Genomic DNA, 21,199 nt, shown 5'->3' with positions numbered 1-21,199 from the left:
CCCACTCACCCATTGTACTCTATGCTACTTTCTCCCCACCCCCACCCTCCTCTAGCTTATCTCTCCACGCTTCAGGCTCACTGCCTTTATTCCTGATGAAGGGCTTTTGCCCAAAATGTCGATTTCGAAGCTCCTTGGATGCTGCCTGGACTGCTGTGCTCTTCCAGCACCAATAATCCAGAATCTGGTTTCCAGCATCTGCAGTCATTGCTTTTACCTCTGTCTTGTGGTCTTTTAGCCTTTTCCACTTTATCGGTGCACTGACACCGTTTAACTAATCAATATGGCAACTACTCTGTTTTGGTTTGTCCACATTTCATAAGCTGCTGATGCTCAAATTTTCTGCGGCTTTGAATTAAGTGTTTAAAAACAAATGACTAAAATACTGACATCACTAGATATGTTTAATTTGTTTCAAAAGATTTCCTTGTTATGACTATGTAATTATAATATTATACATTTTCTGAAGAAAACCAACATGTCTCGATTACATAAATGTAATTCAATAAAATCATCTGATTAGGATCAGAAGTTAAGAGATTTTAAAAAATGTTTGAAGTACAAACCAAAAAGAATATCACACAAAATTGCTTGAATATAATATGGCATCTTACTGTCATTCTACTAATGACAGGAGAAATGGATTTGGACTATGGAAAGGATAAGCCATTGTTAACTTGTTATTCCAGAGGAAGAATTCAAAAGGTTTAAATCTGCAAAATGAACGGAACACCCTTCCAATTTCGAAAAAAAAAATGACAGCAAACAAGCTGGCTATGGCCCTATCTGGTAAATTCTCTGTCAAACTTAATGATGAAGAAACCATCGATAATGAGACCAGTGAAGTTCCAAAGTTAAAATCTGTGAACACTGTTATAAAATCTAGAAAAGGAAATGAAGAAAATCTCTTGATAAAATTCTTAATAAAGAACTGCAGTTGCAGGAAATATGAATCCAAATCAGGAAATGCTGGAGAAATGCAACAGGTCTGGCAGCATTGAGATAGAGTTAATGTTTTGAGTTCAGTAACCCTTCAACAGAATGGAAAATAGCTGTGAAAGCGTGGTATTTATGCTGATGACAGGGTGGGGAGGGTGTGGAGGGAAGTGAATAGAATATATATAGAATAGAATATATTGATCTCCATTCCTCAGCTGATGAATCAATACTCTCCCATGTTGAGGGATACTTGGAGAAAGCACTGAGGATGACAAGGGCGCAAATATGTGCTGGGTGAGGGATTTCAACGTCCACCACAGAGTGGCTCGGCAGCAGCACTGCTGACCGAAATGGTCAGGTCCTAAAGCACATGGCTGCTAGACTGGGTCTGTGGCAAGCGGTAAGGGAACCAAAAAGAGAGAAAAACATACTTGACCTCATCCTTACCAATCTGCTGGCTGCAGATGCGTCTGTCCATGATAATATTGATAAGAATGACCACTGCACAGGGCTTGTGAAGACAATGTCCCACATTGAGAGACATCACTTTATGAACACCTTCCATCATGTTGTGTAGCATCATAGCTATGCTAAATGGGACAGATTTTGAACAGATCTAGTAACTCAAGATGGGGCATCCATGAGGTACTGTGGGCTATCAACAGCAGCAGAACTGTACTCCAGCTCAAAATGAACCTCATGGGCCGGCTTATATCCTATTCAACCATTACCATCAAGCCAAGGTATCATTCCTGATTCAATGGAGAATACAGGAAGGCATGCAAGGAGCAGCACCAGGCATGCATAAGATTGAAGTGTCAATCTGGTGAAGCTACCAAACAGGATTACTTGCTTGCAAAACAACATAATCAGCTAATGATAGACAGAGCTAAGTGAACCCACAATCAGTGTAGCAGATTTAAGCTCTGAAGTCCTGCCATATCCACTCATGAATGGTGTGAACAATTAGACAACTCATTGGAAAAGGAGGCTCCACAAATATCCTCATCCTCAATGCTGGAAGATCCCAATACATCAGTGCAAAAGAAAAGGCTGAAATATTTGCAGCAGTCTTCAGCCAGAAGTGCTGAGTGGATGATCCATCCCGGCCTCCTCCAGTATGCCCAGCATCATTGATGCCAGTCTTCAGCCAATTTGATTCACTTCACATGATATTAAGAAACAGTTGGAGGCATTGGATACTGCAAAGTCTATGGGCCCTGACAATATTGTGACAATAGTACTGAAGACTTATGCTCCAGAACCTGCCACTCCCCTAGTCAAGCTCTTCTGGTATAGTTACAATAATGGCAACTACCTGACAATGTGGAAAATTGCCCAGGTATGTCCTGTACATATAAAGCAGGACAAATCCAACTCAGCCAATTACCACACCATCGGTCTACTCTCGATCATCAGTAAAGTGATGGAAGATGTCATCAACAGTACTATCAAGCAACACCTGCTTAGCAATATCTTGCTCAGTGACGTCCAGTTTGAATTCCACCAGGGCCACTCTGCTCCTGACCTCATTACAGCCTTGGTTCAAACATGGACAAAAGAGCTGAATTAAAGAAGTGAGGTGCGAGTGACTTCTTTTGACATCAAGACCACATTTGACTGAGTGGGGCATCAAGGAGCCTTAGCAAAATAGGAATCAATGGGTATCTGGAGCAAACTCTCCACTGTTTGAAGTCATAGGAAGGTGATTGTGGTTGTTGGAGGTCAGTCATCTCAGCTCCAGGACATCACTGCAGGAGTCCCTCAGGTTAGTGTCCTAGTTCCAATCAATTTCAGCTGCTTCATCAATGACCTCGCCATATAAATACAGTGGCTACAAGAACAGGTCAGAGGCTAGGAATGCTGTGGCAAGTAACCCATCTCCCAATTCCCCAAAACCTGTCCACCAACTACAAGGCACAAGTCATGAATGTGATGGAGTACTCTCTACTTGCCTGGATGGGTGCAGCACTAACAATACTCAAGAAGCTTGACACCATCCAGGACAAAACAGCCCATTTGATTTATATATTGACTCCCTCCACCAGTGGGGTTCAAGAGCAGCAGTGTATTCTAGTACAAAATGCATTGCAGCAATTCATCAAAGATCCTTAGACAGGACCTTCCAAACTCATGACCACTTCTATCAAAAAGACCAAGGGCCCTAGATACATGGAGACACCACTGCCTGAAAGTTTCCCTCCAAGCCACTCATTATCTGTCTCGGAAATATATCACCATTCCTTCACTGTCGTTTGGTCAAAATCGAGGAATCCCCTCTCTAATCGTGTTGTGGGTCTGCCTACCGCCTATGGACTGTAACAACAACTCATCAGCACTTTCTCAAGGACAACTAGGGACAGACAATTAAAACTGGTCAGCCAGCGATGTCCACATCTCATGAGTGAATAAAAGAGTCGCATGAGACAGAAAAAAAGTGATTGTCTAACAAAGAGATTGCTGACAATAAACTGAGAGAGTAAGATAAATACTGTATAGTGTACTAATGAGAAGTATAAATAGTTGAAAATAGGTTGGCTGTGCTGGGAACGAGGTGTGGAAGTTGGTATTGAACATTGAGGAGAATGTTCAGATTGTGAAATTGTTCAACTCTTTGTTGTGTCCTGAAGGCTGTAAGGTATCCAGATGAACAATGAGCTGTCTCTTGCTCCAGTTAAACAATCTTACAAAATGGCTCCCATACTTCTGTGGCTACCTTACTAAAGGCTGAGATAGTTTAAAAAAAAGGTTAATGGTTACATGCTCCGGACCTGAAACATTAACTCTGATTTCTCTTCACAGATGCTGCCAGTCCTGCTGAGTATTTCCAGCAATGTCTGTTTTGTTTCTAGGCTTCTGATCATCTGATATGGAAGCATGATTCGCCAGTTTTGTGATAGCAGTCATTTGTTTTATTCTACATAAAACAGGCTGTGAGCAATTAATTTTGTGTAGAACCTAACTCCTCAAGCAGAACTCTGAGACACTTCATCAGAACAATGCTTCTCAGCTAAAGTGAATGCAAGGAACAAGACATCAGAAATCCACTGAAGAGTCCAGGAAACCCCTTTCCTCAAATCTATCTTTGCCTTTAGCTTGGATGCCTATCATTTTCAAGTTGTTTTCAAGCAGGAAGATTCCTCCATGCCTTCAAAGGAATCATAGTCTTTGAATTTGTTTTCCCTAGGAAATGGCAGGTGCCACAACTAAAGAACGAGAAAGGAACAACATATTTTCTTTCGCCCACCTAAATACTGCCGACCTGTTGAAGTTTTTTATATGTTCACAGGATTATGGACCTTGTAAGCTGAGCCAGCATTCATTGTCATCCCTAAATACCTCTGAGTGATGGCAGTGAACTGCCTTCTTGAATCGCTGTAATCATTGGGGTGTGTTGGCACTTACAGCGCTGTTACGAAGGGAGTTCCATGACTTTAACCCAATGTGGGTAAAAGCATGGTGATATACTTCAAAATCAGGCAAGTATATGTCTTGGAAGGAAACTAGCAGGTGGGGGTATTCCCATTGACCTGGTGTCCTTGTCTTTCTTGATGGTAGAGGTCACAGGTTTGGAAGGTGCTAACTAAGGCTCTTTGATGGATTGTTGCAGTGCGTCCTCCACAAAGAACAGAAAACTACAGAAGTAGGTCATTTATCCTACTGAGTCATGACTGATCTGATAATGCTCAATTCCATCTTCCTGTCCTCTCCCCTATTCCTTAATTCTCTTACTTATTAAAAAGTGCCAATCTCAGCCTTGAATTTACTTGAAGAACCAGCCTTGGCAACCCTTTGCAGGAAAGAATTCCACAGATTCACTCCCCAATGAGAGAAAAAAAATCCTCCTCCACTCTGTCTTAAGTAGATAGCCTCATTACTTTAAGATTAGATTAGATTAGATTAGATTACATTACATTACAGTGTGGAAACAGGCCCTTCGGCCCAAAAAGTCCACACCGACCCGCCGAAGCGTAACCCATCCATACACCCTTTGGTTCTGCACTCTCCCACAAGCAAAACAATTCTTTTGCATCTTCTCTCTCAAACCCCCAAGAATCTTACATGTTTCTATCAGGTTATCTCTCCTTCTTCTAAATTCAAATGAGTGCAGGTCCAACCTACTCACCTGCTCTTTGCAAGAAAATCCCTTTATACTGGAATCAAACCAGTGAACCATCTCTGGAATGCCTCTGATGCCAATGTATCTTTACTTAGTTTCCAGGTGTAGACTGACTAGTGATTTTTACAATTGTATCTTCTTTTTATATGCCATTCTCTTTGAAATAAAGGCCAACACTACATTTGGAATGGCATGGTGGCTCAGTGCTTAACACTGCTACGAAAGGGCAACGTTTTCACACAGAGGGTGGTATGTGTATGGAATGAGCTGCCAGAGGAGGTGGTGGAGGCTGGTACAATTACAACACTTAAGAGGCATCTGAATGGGTATATGAATAGGAAGGGTTTAGAGGGATATGGTCCAAGTGCTGGTAAATTGGACTAGATAAGCTTAGGATATCTGGTTGGCATGGATGAGTTGGTCCGAAGGGTCTGTTTCCGTGCTATATATCTCTATGAATCTATAACTCTATGACCCAAGGACAGCCAGATGCCCTTTTCATTCCATCTTCCTGCACATAGCCCAAAGCCCTGCAGGTTACAACATTTAAGATGCAGATCCAGGTACTTATAAAAAGAGTTTAGTTCTTTGCCTCCATCACTAACTCAGACAGCAAATTCCAGACACCTACCACTCTGCGTAAAAACATTTTTCCTAGTGTCTCCTCTCATCATTTTGCCACTTAACGTGAATCTATAACTCATGGTCTTTGAACTCTCTACCGAGGGAAACAGTTCCTTCTGTCTACTCTATCTCTACCCCTCACAATTTTCTATACCTCAATTATGTCACTCCTGAGCCTTCTCGGGTTTCAAGGAAAACAACCCCAACCTCTCCAATCTCTCCTTAATGATGCAATTCTCCAGCCCTTGCAACATTTTGGTAAATCTCTGCACTCTCTCCAGAGAAATTTCGTCTTTCCTGTAGTGTGGTGACCAGAAATACACATAATACTCCAGCTATGGCCTCATCAGTGTTAAAAGTCTCATCATTACATCCTTAGTTTTGTATTCAATACATCTGACAATGAAGAAGATCATTCCATATGTCTTCTTTACAAGCTTATCTACTTGTACTGCTACCTTTAGGGAACTTGCACACTAAAATCTCTCACTTCATATACCCCTCTCAGTATATTCCTATTTATTGTGTATTCCCTTTTACTGTTTGACCTTCTAAATGCTTTCAGCTATTCTCTATGGTACCCACTGTAAATATAGTGGTAGGACTTAGTAGTATGATCCAAACCAAGTTCCCAAATTACCATCTCCAATAATCTTAGCTAACTTACAACTTTTGCTAAGAGAAAAAAATGTTCTTTTAGATCAAAAGTAGATTTTGTTGAACCTGATTTAGAAGGTAGTCTCAACATTGATTTCATATGTTTTAGTCACAGCCAAATAGAGCGTGATCAGCAAACTATGTCAGATGATGACCAGCTGCAATAGTTTGAGAAAATCATCATCAGTAGGTGGCCTGAATACATTCAACATGTCCCTGAGGCAGCATGTTCCTTCTGGTCATGTAGCAATGTTTTAAAACTCTCCAGAATGTGATTCTCAGAGCAAACAAGTGATAATTCATCAAGTTCTAGGTCAAGGCATCCTAGAATACATGTAGAGAGGTTACTTGTTTGCAGAAAAGAATCCTCGAGATTAGCACATGAATCCATATTTTGATCAATTGATCAAATCATGTAAAATATGTCATTGCTATCAATCTCATAAATTGGAGAACTTCTCATACGACATGATGTCCCTGCTGAGCCATGGTGCAAGGTTGCGTTACATTCCAGTGACTGACTATTTCAAGATGTGGAGGTGCTCGTGTTGGGCTGGGTTGGACAAGGTCAAAAGTCACACCACACCAGGATATAGTTCAATGGTTTATTTGAAAACACTAGCACCCGATGAAGGAACAGCACTCTGAAAACTTGTGTTTTCAAATAAACCCATTGGACTATAACGTGAAATTTTTGACCCTGACTATTTCGACACATTCCCTTCTGTGTGACAAATGAAAGAAATCTCTAGAGAAATGGTTGTTAGCACATTGACTGTCATATTCAGTATGTCAGTGTTTCACAACAAATTGTGACTGATAGCAATCTTCAGTGCACTAGTGCACACTTCTGAGACATGCAGGAATTGGATGTCCTCAGCATTCTCATTTTAGTCACCTTGCAGGACTTGTTGCTTGTACTATAAAATTTGTGATCCTTAAATGTAAAAGTGGCTTGCCAAGATTTTCAGGTAGCTGTGTTAAATCTACCTGTTACTTTTCAAAGTAATAGCTTGCCCTCAACAGCAACACTCATGTTTGGAAGACAAACCCATACTCTCACCAACCAAATTCTATTCAAAATGGAACCAGATCTTTGCAACAGTGAAAACATTTTTCACTGTATTTTATTATTTTACTCACTGTAAAATACACGTGACAATAAAAAGCAATCATTTATTCAAATCACATGTGCAAGATCCATGATTGGAAAGAAGTGAGAAAATTTTACAAGAGTATGTTCAATGGGCATCTAGATAATTATCCTAATTTGAACCAGGACAAAGTATAAGATTGTATGAGATTGTGATAAGAACAGTTGGGTTTGTGGAAGGATAATTCAATGTTATGTTCAGCCCAGGTCATATGACACTGTCACAAGCAGCGGTCAAGACGTACAAAGAAAGAGCTGATGTATCTGAACCACATACGATCAAGTATTAATCATACAGAATGATGAATCAGAGCCTGAAAATATAACGTTAACGTCAGAGGGCATCCATTCTCTATGACAAAAGTTACACATCCATGAATGTGTGGAGTAATCAGAAAGGACAAAATCAAGAATTAGCACATCACAGGATAGGTGACTAATGGAGGAGACACAGAACCGTACCGTGATGACCCCAAGTAAAATGAAAGATGCTGAAAAACTAATAAGTTGCTATTTTGAGAAAAAAAGTATTGATTTTGTCCTTTTAGTGTCCTAATCAAGAAGGACTCTGCTAAAACATATTTGTCTGAGGGTAACCCGTTATTTTACAAAAGAAATTAGGAACAATGTCTCTTCACTAAAGAAATCCAGCCACTAACACAACATCTTCACGTTGCTAAGTAACAGCATTTTCTTTCTAAAGATATTATAGCTGCATCCTCCTTTGCTAACAGTCCAGATTCAAACATAATTACTGCAGCCCTACATCTCACACCATCAATCTTCACTTCGGATTAGTCAGGAATGATGTTGTTTATAAAAACAGAAGCTACTTAAAAATCACGAGTTTTTTTTAGAACATAAGAATATTACAACTCAAGATGTGACTGCACTAATATAAATCATCATGATACGAAGAAGCTTTGTTATATTTATGAAGTACAGTGATGATGCTAAGCATGGTAAATAAGTCAACAGAAGATGGGGGAGTTTAACAGGTGCATTTTGGAAAGCACAATGCATGTGGGATTTCATGACACTAAAATGATTCGTATATTCAGATATTTTTAAAAATGATTGTTAAACAGTCAAAAGTTGGGATTTCTGAACTTGTACTTCAGAAATTTCTGATCACATTTGCCTCATATAAATTTCTTTGTCCATGACCTTTCAAAGTAACGAAGGCAAAAAAACAGAGTGAGACAAATCTGTTAATACCACTCTTTTTGTCACATTAAGATGATTTTATGAAGGAACAAATTGTATTTGAGGTTTAATTGAGAACTCTGCTTAGGCATTTTGAGGATCTAACTGGTAGAGTAAAGAAAAGCTTGAACTAGATATAATACCCAAGACTTCCAAAAGGCACTCAATTGTATAAAGACCACAGAAACGTGGCAGGTACAACAAGCAATTATGAAGGTAAATGCCATGTTGAATTTTATTGAAAGAGAACTAGAGGTGCACACATAAGAAAATCTTCCTAAAATTGTGATCAACCTTTGTAAGACCACTTCGGGAGCACAAGCAATCTTGAAAGAATGATAAACTTGCATTACAGTCACTGCATGACATTTCACTAACTATTTCCTGAGATGATAGTGTTGAATGATGATTGGCTGAGTAATTTGGATCTATATTTATAGAATAATGAGAGGTGACCTTTTTGAAACAGTCAGGAGTCTGAGGTAATTGACAGTTTTCCTGGCATTGGGATTGAGAGCACAGATACCCAGTCTCAGGATAAAGGGTCAATCATTTAAGACTGGAATGACAGGTGAATAATTTGTTTTTCACAGTGAGTGATTATAATCTAGAATTCACTACCTGAGAATGTAGTCGAAGCAGGAACAATCAAAGCTTTCAAAATGGAACATAAAAAGAACTTGAACAGAAAAAAATGGTAGGATTGCACAGAAAGGATAAGTGAATGGAAGAGATTAAGTAATTGGTCATATAGAAATCCAGCACATAGAAAATAGGTTGAAGGATCGCTTTATTTGCTATAACCATTCTATAATTCTTTGAAAAATAATTTGTTCACTCAGGGGGTTATGATGTTATATGGGCTATAACTCTTTGAAAATCTCTCCCCACTGCTTTGTGAATGGACTGCCCATTGTGTATATTTATGACTCTCATAGAATCAAACAACATGGAAAACAGACAGTAAAATAGAGTTGAGGTAGAAGATCAGCCATGGTTGTGGAGCAAACATGTGTGAGGCTTGGATGTTTAGTACTACTCCTATTTCCTATGGTCTTATGAATGATATTAATGTTCATTTTGGTGGCAAGTTATATTTTGGTTCCTTTGATTAATTCTCTCAGTTGACAGCAGTTACTTTCATTCAACTCATACAAGAATTCATCTTCTGCAAAAGAACCTGGAAATAATATTTTCTTCAGGAAATTTACTATACTACATTGTTTGGAATTTGACAGTAGGGTTGATTCAGGAATATAAATGTTGCATCAGACATAATCATTTCTTAACATGTGTCTGTGGCATTCATCCATCTAATACCTGAATAGAAACGTAAATGTCTCAATAAAATAGCAGAGAGATAGTTGCACAGACTCATTAATTAGTAATTTGAACCCAACAATTTTCATTCACTTTCAATATACAGCATTTATAAAACATGCATAATTTCAATTCACCTGAAGATTTATACCTCTTATGCTAAAATAACTTTTAAATATGCAGTCATTTTTATCTTTCCTGAGAGATTTCAGGGATAAAGTGTTTTCATGAGTTTCAGAAATAGATTTCCCTGTTCCTGAACCTATTACTCACTTGGGCAGACAATAGCAATGGAAGGGTGTCTTTTAGACTGGAGATCTGTGACCAGTGGTGTTCTGCAGGGAGCAATGCTGGGATCTCTGTTGTTTGTTATTTAGAAATGAATTGGAGGAAAATATGGATGGGTCAGGTTACTAAGTTTGTGATGACACAAAGATTGAGAGAACTGTGGATAATGAGGAAGGTTGCCAGAGAATACCATGGGGTATAGGTAGCTGGAGATTTGGGTGGAGAAATGACAGATGGAATTTATTCCAGACAAATGTGAAGTGATGCATTTTGCAAGTAATACAGGAAGGAAGTATACAGTAAATGGCAGAACCCTTAGAAGCTTTAACATAAAGACAGGTCTAGATGTACGTGTCCACATTTCCCTGAAAGTGACAACACAAATGGATAAAGTGGTCACGAAAGTATATGGTATGCTTGCTTTCATTGATCTGGGCATAGACTATAAAAATTTGCTTGTTATATTGCAGCTGTGCAGAACTTTAGTTAGTTCACATTTGGAATATTGCTTACAGTTCTGGACACTACACTACGAGAAGGATATGGAGGCTTTGAAGAGGATACAGAAATGATTTTCCAGGCTGTTATTGGGTTTATAAGTTACTGGCTATGAAGAGAGATTGGACAAACCTGGTTTATTTTCACTTGAATGCTGGATGCCAAGGACTGAGCTTATAGAATTTTACAAAGTTGTAAGAAAGAGGGATAAAATGAATAGTCAGAGTTTCTTTCCCAGGGCAGAAGTGTCAACTACTAAGGGACATAGGTTTAAGGTAAAAGAGGGAAAGTTTAAAGGAGACTCCCTGATGCTGACCACTCCAAGCTGATTGTGACTGTGCCTAATCCTCTGAACTGAGATAGGACAATGCTCTTGACTGACTGTACCTGAAGCCCCACATTGATGGCAGCCCTTTGAATTGACTGAGGACTGGTCCACTTCAATTTTGACACATGGCCATTTAGTTGCAGCACATGCAGTGTCTTTACCATGTAAGCAGCTGGTACATGCTATAACTGTGACATTGAAGTAGCACATAGCTGTTCAGCAACAGATCCACCCCCTTGACTGATGACTGCTGACAAGCATGACAAGCAGCCTAGCTTTGTGTCTGCGCTAAGCTGCATTGCATGACTGAAATGCTGTAAGCGTTTAAGGTGCCGCTAAAGGGGAAAAGTGGCAAAGGACAAGACAAGGATGCTGTGAGCATCCAACTAGGAACAAAACGAGTGAACACTAAAGGTGCAAGCAGGTAGTTCCAAGCTGCACCCTGATTGAATCTATGGCCTCAGTTCCTATTGCAGAATGCAAACCATCCATGCAGCAGCATTACAATTGAAGGTGCTAGTGCAGTTCAAAGTGCAGTGTTGAATTTCAGAAATATTCTGTATGTGGATCAGGCATGTGCCATGATAATGCCATCTGATGGTACATATCAGATGCCAATGGTCATAGTTGTGGGTACGTATGGTTGCTGTCCATGAGGCTACCCTGATTTGTTGGTGACAGGTATCCAAATTGGAGGTCCAGAAGAGCATATGGCAAGCTGCAGTCTTCAGGTATCAACTCTGGCTTCATGTTGGGAATTCCCATGTTCGTGGTTAATTAGAATACTGCATTTTATTGAGGCAAAATTAAGCAACCATGCAGTTATTAATGAGTGATGACCCATGCTAATTGGCTTCTTGCCAGGTACTAGCAAGAATCTCAACTTGATGTGCTAAACCTGGTTGGAAAATGATAGTTTTTGGTCCTGATGTCAAGGAGATCTTCATTGAACATCTCACACAATTTTCCCAATTTCTTATCATGGCTCAAGTTGTTGACAGACTGGCAAGACTCTGTTGTGAGTGACTGTGAGCTGCCTTTGTCCAAGTTTAGCTAAGATATGGGTGATCAAAACAGAGGATTGGGATGGGTGCAAAAAGAGACACATTGGAAGATACTTGTAGCAACATTTAGCATGCTTAAACACTGAAAAGATATAATCATTTCATCATATTATCAGTCTTAGTTTTAGTTAAATCTATTTAAAGATCTAAATGTCTTTGCAGTAAAAAATGTGAAGAGATTTTGAGGGGCTGTTCTTGACTGGAAATAATTATGCTGCTCCTTTCAGATACGATGTTAATTCAGTAATTTTCTTTACACTGTTAATGCAATACAATAGTAAGATAATTGAGTGACATTTTATATAAGCTTTACTTATTAACCTTAATAGAATTGCCATCTGTATCAGAAAACTGAAATGTAATTGGAGGTTAGGACTTCGTTAATGCTTAATAAATATAAAAAGCAGATGCAAGATAGCACCAAATTTATCCTCTATCTTAACATACAAGCCTGTCTCTGTAAGGAATTATATATTCATGATTTTTGATAATCTATTTATGATTTGTTACTATTGAAGTGAAATTAGGGATTTAGGCAAGTAGGATTGGGAGTAGGCTATTTTTCGCCACACGTTTCGACTCTGATCTCCAGCATTTGCAATCCTCACTTTCTGTCAGTAGGCTATTCAGCCCATTAAGCCTGCTCCAACATTCAATGAGATTCTGGTGATCATAAATCTCAATGCCACTTTCCCACCCTACCTCTGTATCCTGTAATGCCATTAAATCAACTTCTCTCTTGGACATGCTCCATGGTAGATTTCCACAGCGCTCTGTCGTAGAAAATTCTAAAGATTCAGCATCTTATGTGTGAAGAAATTCCTCCTTATCTCAGTTTTAACTAGCCTAACCCTTACTTTGAGATTACTTTGAGACTTTGAGCAAGGGGAAACATCCTATTTATATCCATTCTTTCACACCCCAATAATTATGTAAGTTTTAATGAGGTCATCTCTCATTCTTTGAAACTTGAGAGGATCCAGATCCAATCTGCTCAAATACTCTCATCAGACAATCCTGCCATCCCAGCGATTAATCTGGCAAACTTCTGTTGCAGTCCCTTTATGTCAAGTATGCTTTCTTATATAAGGAGGCCCAAACTGTACACAGTAATCCAGGTGAGGTCTCATCTAGTTTACACATGCAACACATGTTTTATTACTCTACTCAAATTACGTTACATTGAAGGCCAATATACTATTTCCGTTTATATTGCTACCTGCACCAGCTCATTAATGTTTCTTGCCTCAGAGACTCCCAGGTTTTTTTGGAAGCTCCACTTTTCAACCTTTCAAATCATAAGCAGTATCTTATGTTCCTATCTTTTTGATTAAAGTGAATAACTATACACTTCTTCACTTTATTTTGAATCTACCATGTTCTAGTCCATTCAATTAGCCTGTCCAAGTCCTCTTGAAGCCTCTTTGCACCTCCTCATAATGTTTCCACCCAGCTTGTCATCAGCAAGTTTGGAAATATTACAATTGGTCCTCACATTCAAATCATTTATTTAGACTGTGAATAGCTGTTAACTCAACACTGATTCTTGTAATACCCCACTGGTAACACCTGCCATCCTGAGAATGATCTGTTTATCCTTGTGCTCTGCTTTATGACTGTTAACCAATTTTCAATGTATATTAGTATATATCTCACATGCACTTGATGGCCAGGGGCTGCTTACACATAAAGGCAGTAGTTGTGTACTGAAGTTACCCGAGTTCTAGTTGCTGGCTCAAGGCAGTTTGAGCTGGTTCAGTTCTAAGGGATGATAAAAGGGGGAAATCTTTATTTGGTGGAAGAGTAGTGAAGTAATTTTAAAGGTGTCCTTGGAGTGAGACACCAGCACTCAGATGAGCCAGAAACAAACAAGAACAAGACACCATTGTTTGGGAAGTTAAAGAAAAGGGATAAAAATGAAGGATTTCGATGTGTCAACAAACTTCACAAAGTCATGGACCCTATTTGGAAGTTTGGAGAGGACCCCAAGACCCAGGAGAAAAACCTCTGGCCAGAGTGTGCTTCTATTCTTTGGTATTAGCTTTTACTTTTGTTGACTGTTCTGGGAACATCATTTTAGCCTTGCATGCCGGCTGTTAAACTTTTCCAATCAAACGGTGTGAATTATATGTCTGTTTCAACTAAACTACTAAAGGTAGTGGTTTGTTGATAACAGGCTTGATTCTTGTCCTCTTTGTACTGAGCCAATAACTGCTGTCGAGAGAGGTAACCGGGCAACACCATGCACTCTAATTTTGTGCACTAACCTCCTATGTGGGACCTTATTCAAAGCCTCTGAAAGTCAAATACAGTGCATCAACAATTACTTCTTTATAAATATTACATGTGGTATCCTCAAAGAATTCCTACAAGTTTGTCAAATTAAATTTCTGCTTACTATATTCATGGCCATCCTGCTGAATTTTACCATTCTTTTCTAAACGTTCAATTGTCTTTTATGATAGATTTTTCCCACTATTGATGTCATTCAGGTTTGTACTTCTCCATTTTCCTCTTCCTCCTTTTTTGAACTATAAGGTTAATTTGCTAGTTTCTAGTCTGCATGTATCTTTTCAGAATCAATAGAATTTTAAATGATAATTACCAGTGTATCTATTATCTCCCCAGCCAGATGCTTCATAACTTTGTAATGAAGCTCATCTGATCCAAAGAATTGATCAACTTTCAATCCAGTTAACTTTTCAAGTACTACCTCTTCATCAATACAGAGTTCTTTTAGTTTCTTTGTCTCATGAATTTCTTGGTTACCTGGTTTCTGACTCCTTCATCTAGCAGTTCAATAAAGAAATACCTAACCTACCTAACTATGGCAGTTGAAGGACCAAAGAGCCACTGTGAGATTTAAAACCACAAGCCTTGTGTTGGAAATCAAGAATGAGCCATTTAGCTGCTGGAGTGCCCTGTTTTTACAAAGCTAGTCAGAAGCAACATTTTAACAGTTAGTTGAAATTGGTGGCATGTAATAGAACAAGTTTGATTATTGGATATATTTTTGAAGCTTAGAATGACCAAAAGAAGCAATTTTTGCTCTACACCCCTAGCATCAATAGGTTGGATGTTTGGCTCAAATTTCCCAAGTTACTGAAGTGCCTAGAATCCACTGACAGCAGACAGAAAGGGCACCTGCCAAATTCAGTGGCCCCTATTAGTAGGTGCAGGTTGTGTTGCAATGGCATCAGTGGAATCTGTCTGTGATTTCTACTAGCCAGTCTTAATAATCCAAGTGACAGAATGTTTTTCTGCTAGAGGTTAATGCTGGGCTGTGTGTTCCTGGTTGAGCTCCCATTTTATACCATCAGACTTTAGAACTAGCTGTCTGAAATCTCATCTCCCTCAGTCTTAGAGAACTTTACATATTTAAGTGGCAAAAGTCTTCATGCTATCATCTTAACTTCTACAATCTCCTCTCTTCCTGTCAGAAGTAGATTTCCTGATTGTACAGTGGTATCCACCTACGCATATGAGACAAATACCTCCACCCACTTCTACTACAAAGATTGCTCCTTAAGGAACAAAGACTTGGACTACACTAAGGACAGAGCTTTGAAACCTGACATTTAGTGTCAAAGCACCATCCAATGCATCACTAATTTAAAAAAGAAGCTTTAATTCTTGCATTTGGGCATGTGTGGGTTTGATTTTCCTAATGTTCATTTCGATCAAAGATGAATTAATTCAGATCAGGAATGGGAAAGATTTTGTGAACTGTATATAATCTGAGAACTGTCCAAGGGCTCAGCCTAAAAGTAGGTTTAATTTTATTTTTTAGAGAAAAATCTATTTTCTGTCATTTCCCTAGTTTATTTCTCTGCCAATTTACCTTTCATTAATGTCCAGTAACATTAGCATTTTGATCACATGTTGTTCTTGAGTCAGTTGCGTTCATTTGTGTTTGTTATAAATTATTTCTTCCAGAATTTTGTTTCCATTTCTTACTTCAGTATAAGGAAAAATGTGGGTTAACTGACAAGAGGAGTGAATGTAATGTGTCATGTAAATCACTGGTAAATTGGTACCATGTTGCCCCATAACAGAATGCTGAACATCTCAGAGAGTAATGATATGCCTGATTGACAATTCCCCAGTTGAATAATGCAATCAAAGATGCAGCAGTTATAGCTGAATAAGCTGTTAACTAGACAGAAATTAAAATGATCACCATGCTTTTGCTTTGGTTCCACATGATGTGTTCTGAGATGACAGACCACTAACAAGCCATCTGTGTGCCAACTTCCTGAGCACTTTCTCTTTGGATGATGTAGAACATTAAAATCTGTTTATAAAGGGAACTAATTCAACTTGGGATATAAGAACTTGAATAGAACACAGATTAATGTAATTGACATTCACTTTCTTTACTTTGGATAATTCATAGAAGATACCAGGCAAATCTGACAGTCCCTTCAAACTGCAATGACTACTGGTACAGAGCAAAGTCACAGAAAGTTTATTGAACAAATCCTTTTTGCTGTTGATTGTGCCTTCTAGCACACACAGAGGAAGCAATGCAGTGCATTGTCAATTGTTTCTCTGAGATAGAAAATTACTTTGGCTTTAATACTGTCCTAAAGAAAATTGATGTGCTAAATAGACACGACCCTGAAAGATTTACAATCCACCATAGACATTGTGAACAGTTAGGAAATTCAACTGTTTATCTATCAAAGCAAAATTATTTCAGATGATGCCCCTGTCAACAATGACTTAAATGATTGACTGTCCAAGGTCGATAGTTTGATCACTGCTTCTTGAAGCGTGCCTGGCAGAACCAATTCTTTACACTTTTCAACCACATTTCAAGTACATCAAGGTGTTATCATCACCAGCCTCTTATGTTTACATCAAAATCATGGATTGTATGCAGAAAAATAAAATGCCTGCTATAGCACTTCCTCAACAGTCTTTGATTCACTATAAGCATGAAGGGAAAAACGCTTGGCAAGGATATTGTGACAGGCCTTAAAGACTCTGTAATAAAGTTGGAGTCATTTTACAAACCTGCACTTTGCAAAGTATAAAGATTAGATTCCTACAAAATGGAAGCAGGCCATTTGGCCCAACAAGTCCTCACCGACCCTCTAAAGAGTAACCCATCCAGACCCATTCCCCTACCCAACATTTACACCTGACTAATGCACCTAACACTATGGACAATTTTACCATGACCAATTCACCTAACCTGCATATCTTTGGATTGTGGGAGAAAACTAGAGCACCCAGAGAAAACCCACACGGACACGGGGAGAATGTACAAACTCCACACAGTGGTTGTCCAAGGCAGGAATCAAACCCAGGTCCCTGGCGCTGAGGCAACAGTGCTAACCACTGAGCCACCATGCTGCACAAAGACCACAGTGTGGGTGGAGTTAGACACTATGGTCTGGAAAACTCAAATGGGCATATAGACATGAACACACAAAGATATCAGCTTAGTTCTCGCCGAGTAAGTCAGAGCTTGCCCCATCTATGATTACCATGTACAATGGTATTTAGCATTAATATATCATAAATAATATTACTTTGAAATATAAATTTGAAGAAAGCATTTTTTTGAAATGCAAACCTCTTGACTTTGCCTTCTTGACCAGTTTGTCTTGAACTCAACCTCATTGTATGGCAACTATCTACCTCAGAACAGAGATTCAGTCAGAAAAACATGAAATCAGGAAACAAAACCTTGTTAGTGGGTGACTAGTTTTGGAACTGTACAATATCTTTTGACAATGATCACTTATGACTGTACCAACTGAATGCGTAAGAATATTTTACCCAGCCCACCTTTTAAAAACTGAGAATTATTTTTAAAATGTATTAAACGCATTGATTCTTAAATATTATCCACTGAGTGGTCATCTGTATTTTTTTGATTTCTATGTTTGAAGCTATAAATAAATTTGCAATCTGATTTACAAGTAAAATAGCCATTTAAAACACAGCTGCAGTGGTAAAACAAATCACCCAACAGAAGGCCTCCCAAAAAGCAACTGATCTAAGTAACAACAGACACAGATGCAGCAAAGTTAATGAAGCAAAATCTGAGAGAATGTGCTAACACATTCCTATCCTGGAAGAATAGATATCAGCATATGACCATGCACTGTTCATGCATCATTGGACCAATTAGAATTTAATCATGTACTACTTTGTCCAATTTGAGACCAGAGATCTCATGGATGGCATTTAGAAGGACGATGAGGGATCTGATTGAAACTTACAGGGTACTGAGAGGCCTGGATAGAGTGGACGTGGAGAAGATGTTTCCACTGGTAGGAGTGACTTTCACCTGTGGGCACAGCCTCAGGGGGAAAGGACAACCCTATAGAACTGAGATGAGGAGGACTCTGTGGAACTAATTGCTGCTGAAGGGTGTGGAAGCTAAGTCATTGAGTATATTTAAGACAGCAACAGTTAGGTTTTTGATGTGCAAGGGGGAATCAAAGAGTACGGAAAGAAGACAGGACAGTGAGAAACTTACTAGACATGGTTGAATGGCAGAGGAGCCTCAAATGGCCTAATTCTGTGCCTATTTGTTATGATCTTATGGTTTTATGATCAGGTTGTGTGAGCTGGAAAAGGTTAAGAAGACCTGCTACCTGGTGCTACAGTATGCAGAAAGCAGAAAGAACTTACAAAAACAATTTTTGGAAGTGACAATACCCACTGACATAGGACTGGTATTGTGTTGTTAACCTACTGAATCCACTGCCTTGTTAAGTATAATTTCAGTTGTACATGTTTTGATAAATTAATAAATCAGTGAACCTTTCAAAAAACACTTGTACATATAGTGTTCAGATTTGGTCAGATCCTGAGTCTTACAATTGATGTTAGTGGATGGGAATTGCGGAATTCTACGTACCTTTCTGTGAATATAACATATGAGGGGATGGGGCTTTTTCTTAATGCCTCACCTGAGAGATGACATCTTTGAGAAGGTAGTAGGAAAGGTATGTGTTTCCAAGTCTGGGTGGTAATTAGTTTGGAAGGGAACCTCCAGGTTGTGGTGCGAACCTTGTCCTTCTAGATGGTAGTAGTGGGGATGAAAAGTGCTGTCTATGGAAACTGGGTGAATTTTTGTGGTGCATCCTGTAGACGATACACACTGCTGCTACTGTATGAGATGGTGGTGGAGGACAGACTCTTTGCGGATATGATGCCAATCAAGTGGGCTGCTTTAGCCTGGTTGGTGTTTAGCTTTTTGGGTGTTTTTGTAGGTGCAGTCATCCACACAAGAGGAGGGTTTTCCATCACACTCTTGACAGGTGTCTTGAAGATGGATGGGCTTTAGAAAGTCAGTAGATGAGTTAGTCACTGCAAGATTCCTAGCCGCTGATCTGTTCTTGTGGCAATAATACTTATACAGAGTCATAGAGTCATAGAGATGCACAGCATGGAAACAGACCCTTCGGTCCAACTCATCCATTGCCAACCAGATATCCCAACCCAATCCAGTCCCACTTGCCAGCACCTTGCCCCTATCCCTCCAAACCCTTCCTATTCATATACCCATCCAAATGCCTCTTAAATTTTGCAATTGCACTAACCTTCACCACTTCCTCTGGCGGCTCATTCTAAACACTTACCAGCCTCTGCATGAAAACGTTGCCCCTTATGTCTCTTTTATATCTTTCTCCTCTCACCCTAAACCTATGCCCTCTAGTTCTGGACTCCCCGACCCCAGGGAATAGATTTTGTCTATTTATCCTATCCATGCCCCTCATAATTTTGTAAACCTCTATAAGGTCACCCCTCAGCCTCCGACGCTCCAGGGAAAACAGCCCCAGCCTGTATAGCCTCTCCCTGTAGCTCAGTTCCACCAACCCCGGCAACATCCTTGTAATTCTTTTCTGAACTCTTTCAAGTTTCACAACATCCTTCCGATAGGAAGGAGACCAGAATTGCATGCAATATTCCAACAGTGGCCTAACCAATGCCCTGCACAGCTGCAACATGACCTCCCAACTCCTGTACTCAATACTCTGACCAATAAAGGAAAGCATACCAAATGCCTTCTTCACTATCCTGTCTACCTGTGACTCCACTTTCAAGGTGCTATGAACACGCACTCCAAGGTTTCTTTGTTTAGCAGCACTCCCGAGGACCTTGCCATTAAGTGTTTACGTCTTGCTAAGATTTGTTTTCCCAAAATGCAGCACCTCCCATTTATCTAAATTAAACTCCATCTGCCACTTCTCAGCTCATTGGCCCATCTGATCAAGATCCTGTTGTGATCTGAAATAACCTTCTTTGCTGTCCACTACACCTCCAATTTTGATGTCATCTGCAAACTTACTAACTATACCTCTTATGCTCCCATCCAAACCATTTATATAAATGATGAAAAGTAGTGGACCCAACACTGATCCTTGTGGCACTCCACTGGTCACAGGCCACCAGTCTGAAAAATAATCCTCCATCACCACCCTCTGTCTTCTACCTTTGAGCCAGTTCTGTATCCAAATGGCTAGTTTTCCCTGTATTCCATGAGATCTAATCTTGTTCATCAGTGTCCCATGGGGAACCTTGTCGAATCTGGAAATGTGTTGCTGGAAAAGCGCAGCAGGTCAGGCAGCATCCAGGGAACAGGAGAATCGACGTTTCGGGCATAAGCCCTTCTTCAGGAATGGGGAATGTTTGTCCAGCAGGCTAAGATAAAAGGTAGGGAGGAGGGACTTGGGGGAGGGGCGTCGGAAATGTGATAGGTGGAAAGAGGTCAAAGTGAGGGTGATAGGTCAGACTGGGGTGGGGGCGGAGAGGTCGGGAAGAAGATTGCAGGTTAGGAAGGCGGTGCTGAATTCGATGGATTTGACTGAGACAAGGTGGGGGGAGGGGAAATGAGGAAACTGGTGAAACCCGAGTTCATCCCTTGTGGTTGGAGAGTTCCTAGCCGGAAGATGAGGCGTTCTTCATCCAACCGTCGTTTCGCTGTGGTCTGACGATGGAGGAATCCAAAGACCTGCATATCCTTGGTGGAATGGGAG

The sequence above is a fragment of the Chiloscyllium plagiosum genome, chromosome 20, assembly GCF_004010195.1.
Source record: "Chiloscyllium plagiosum isolate BGI_BamShark_2017 chromosome 20, ASM401019v2, whole genome shotgun sequence".
Taxonomy (NCBI): domain Eukaryota; kingdom Metazoa; phylum Chordata; class Chondrichthyes; order Orectolobiformes; family Hemiscylliidae; genus Chiloscyllium; species Chiloscyllium plagiosum.
This window is presented reverse-complemented; position numbering follows the sequence as displayed.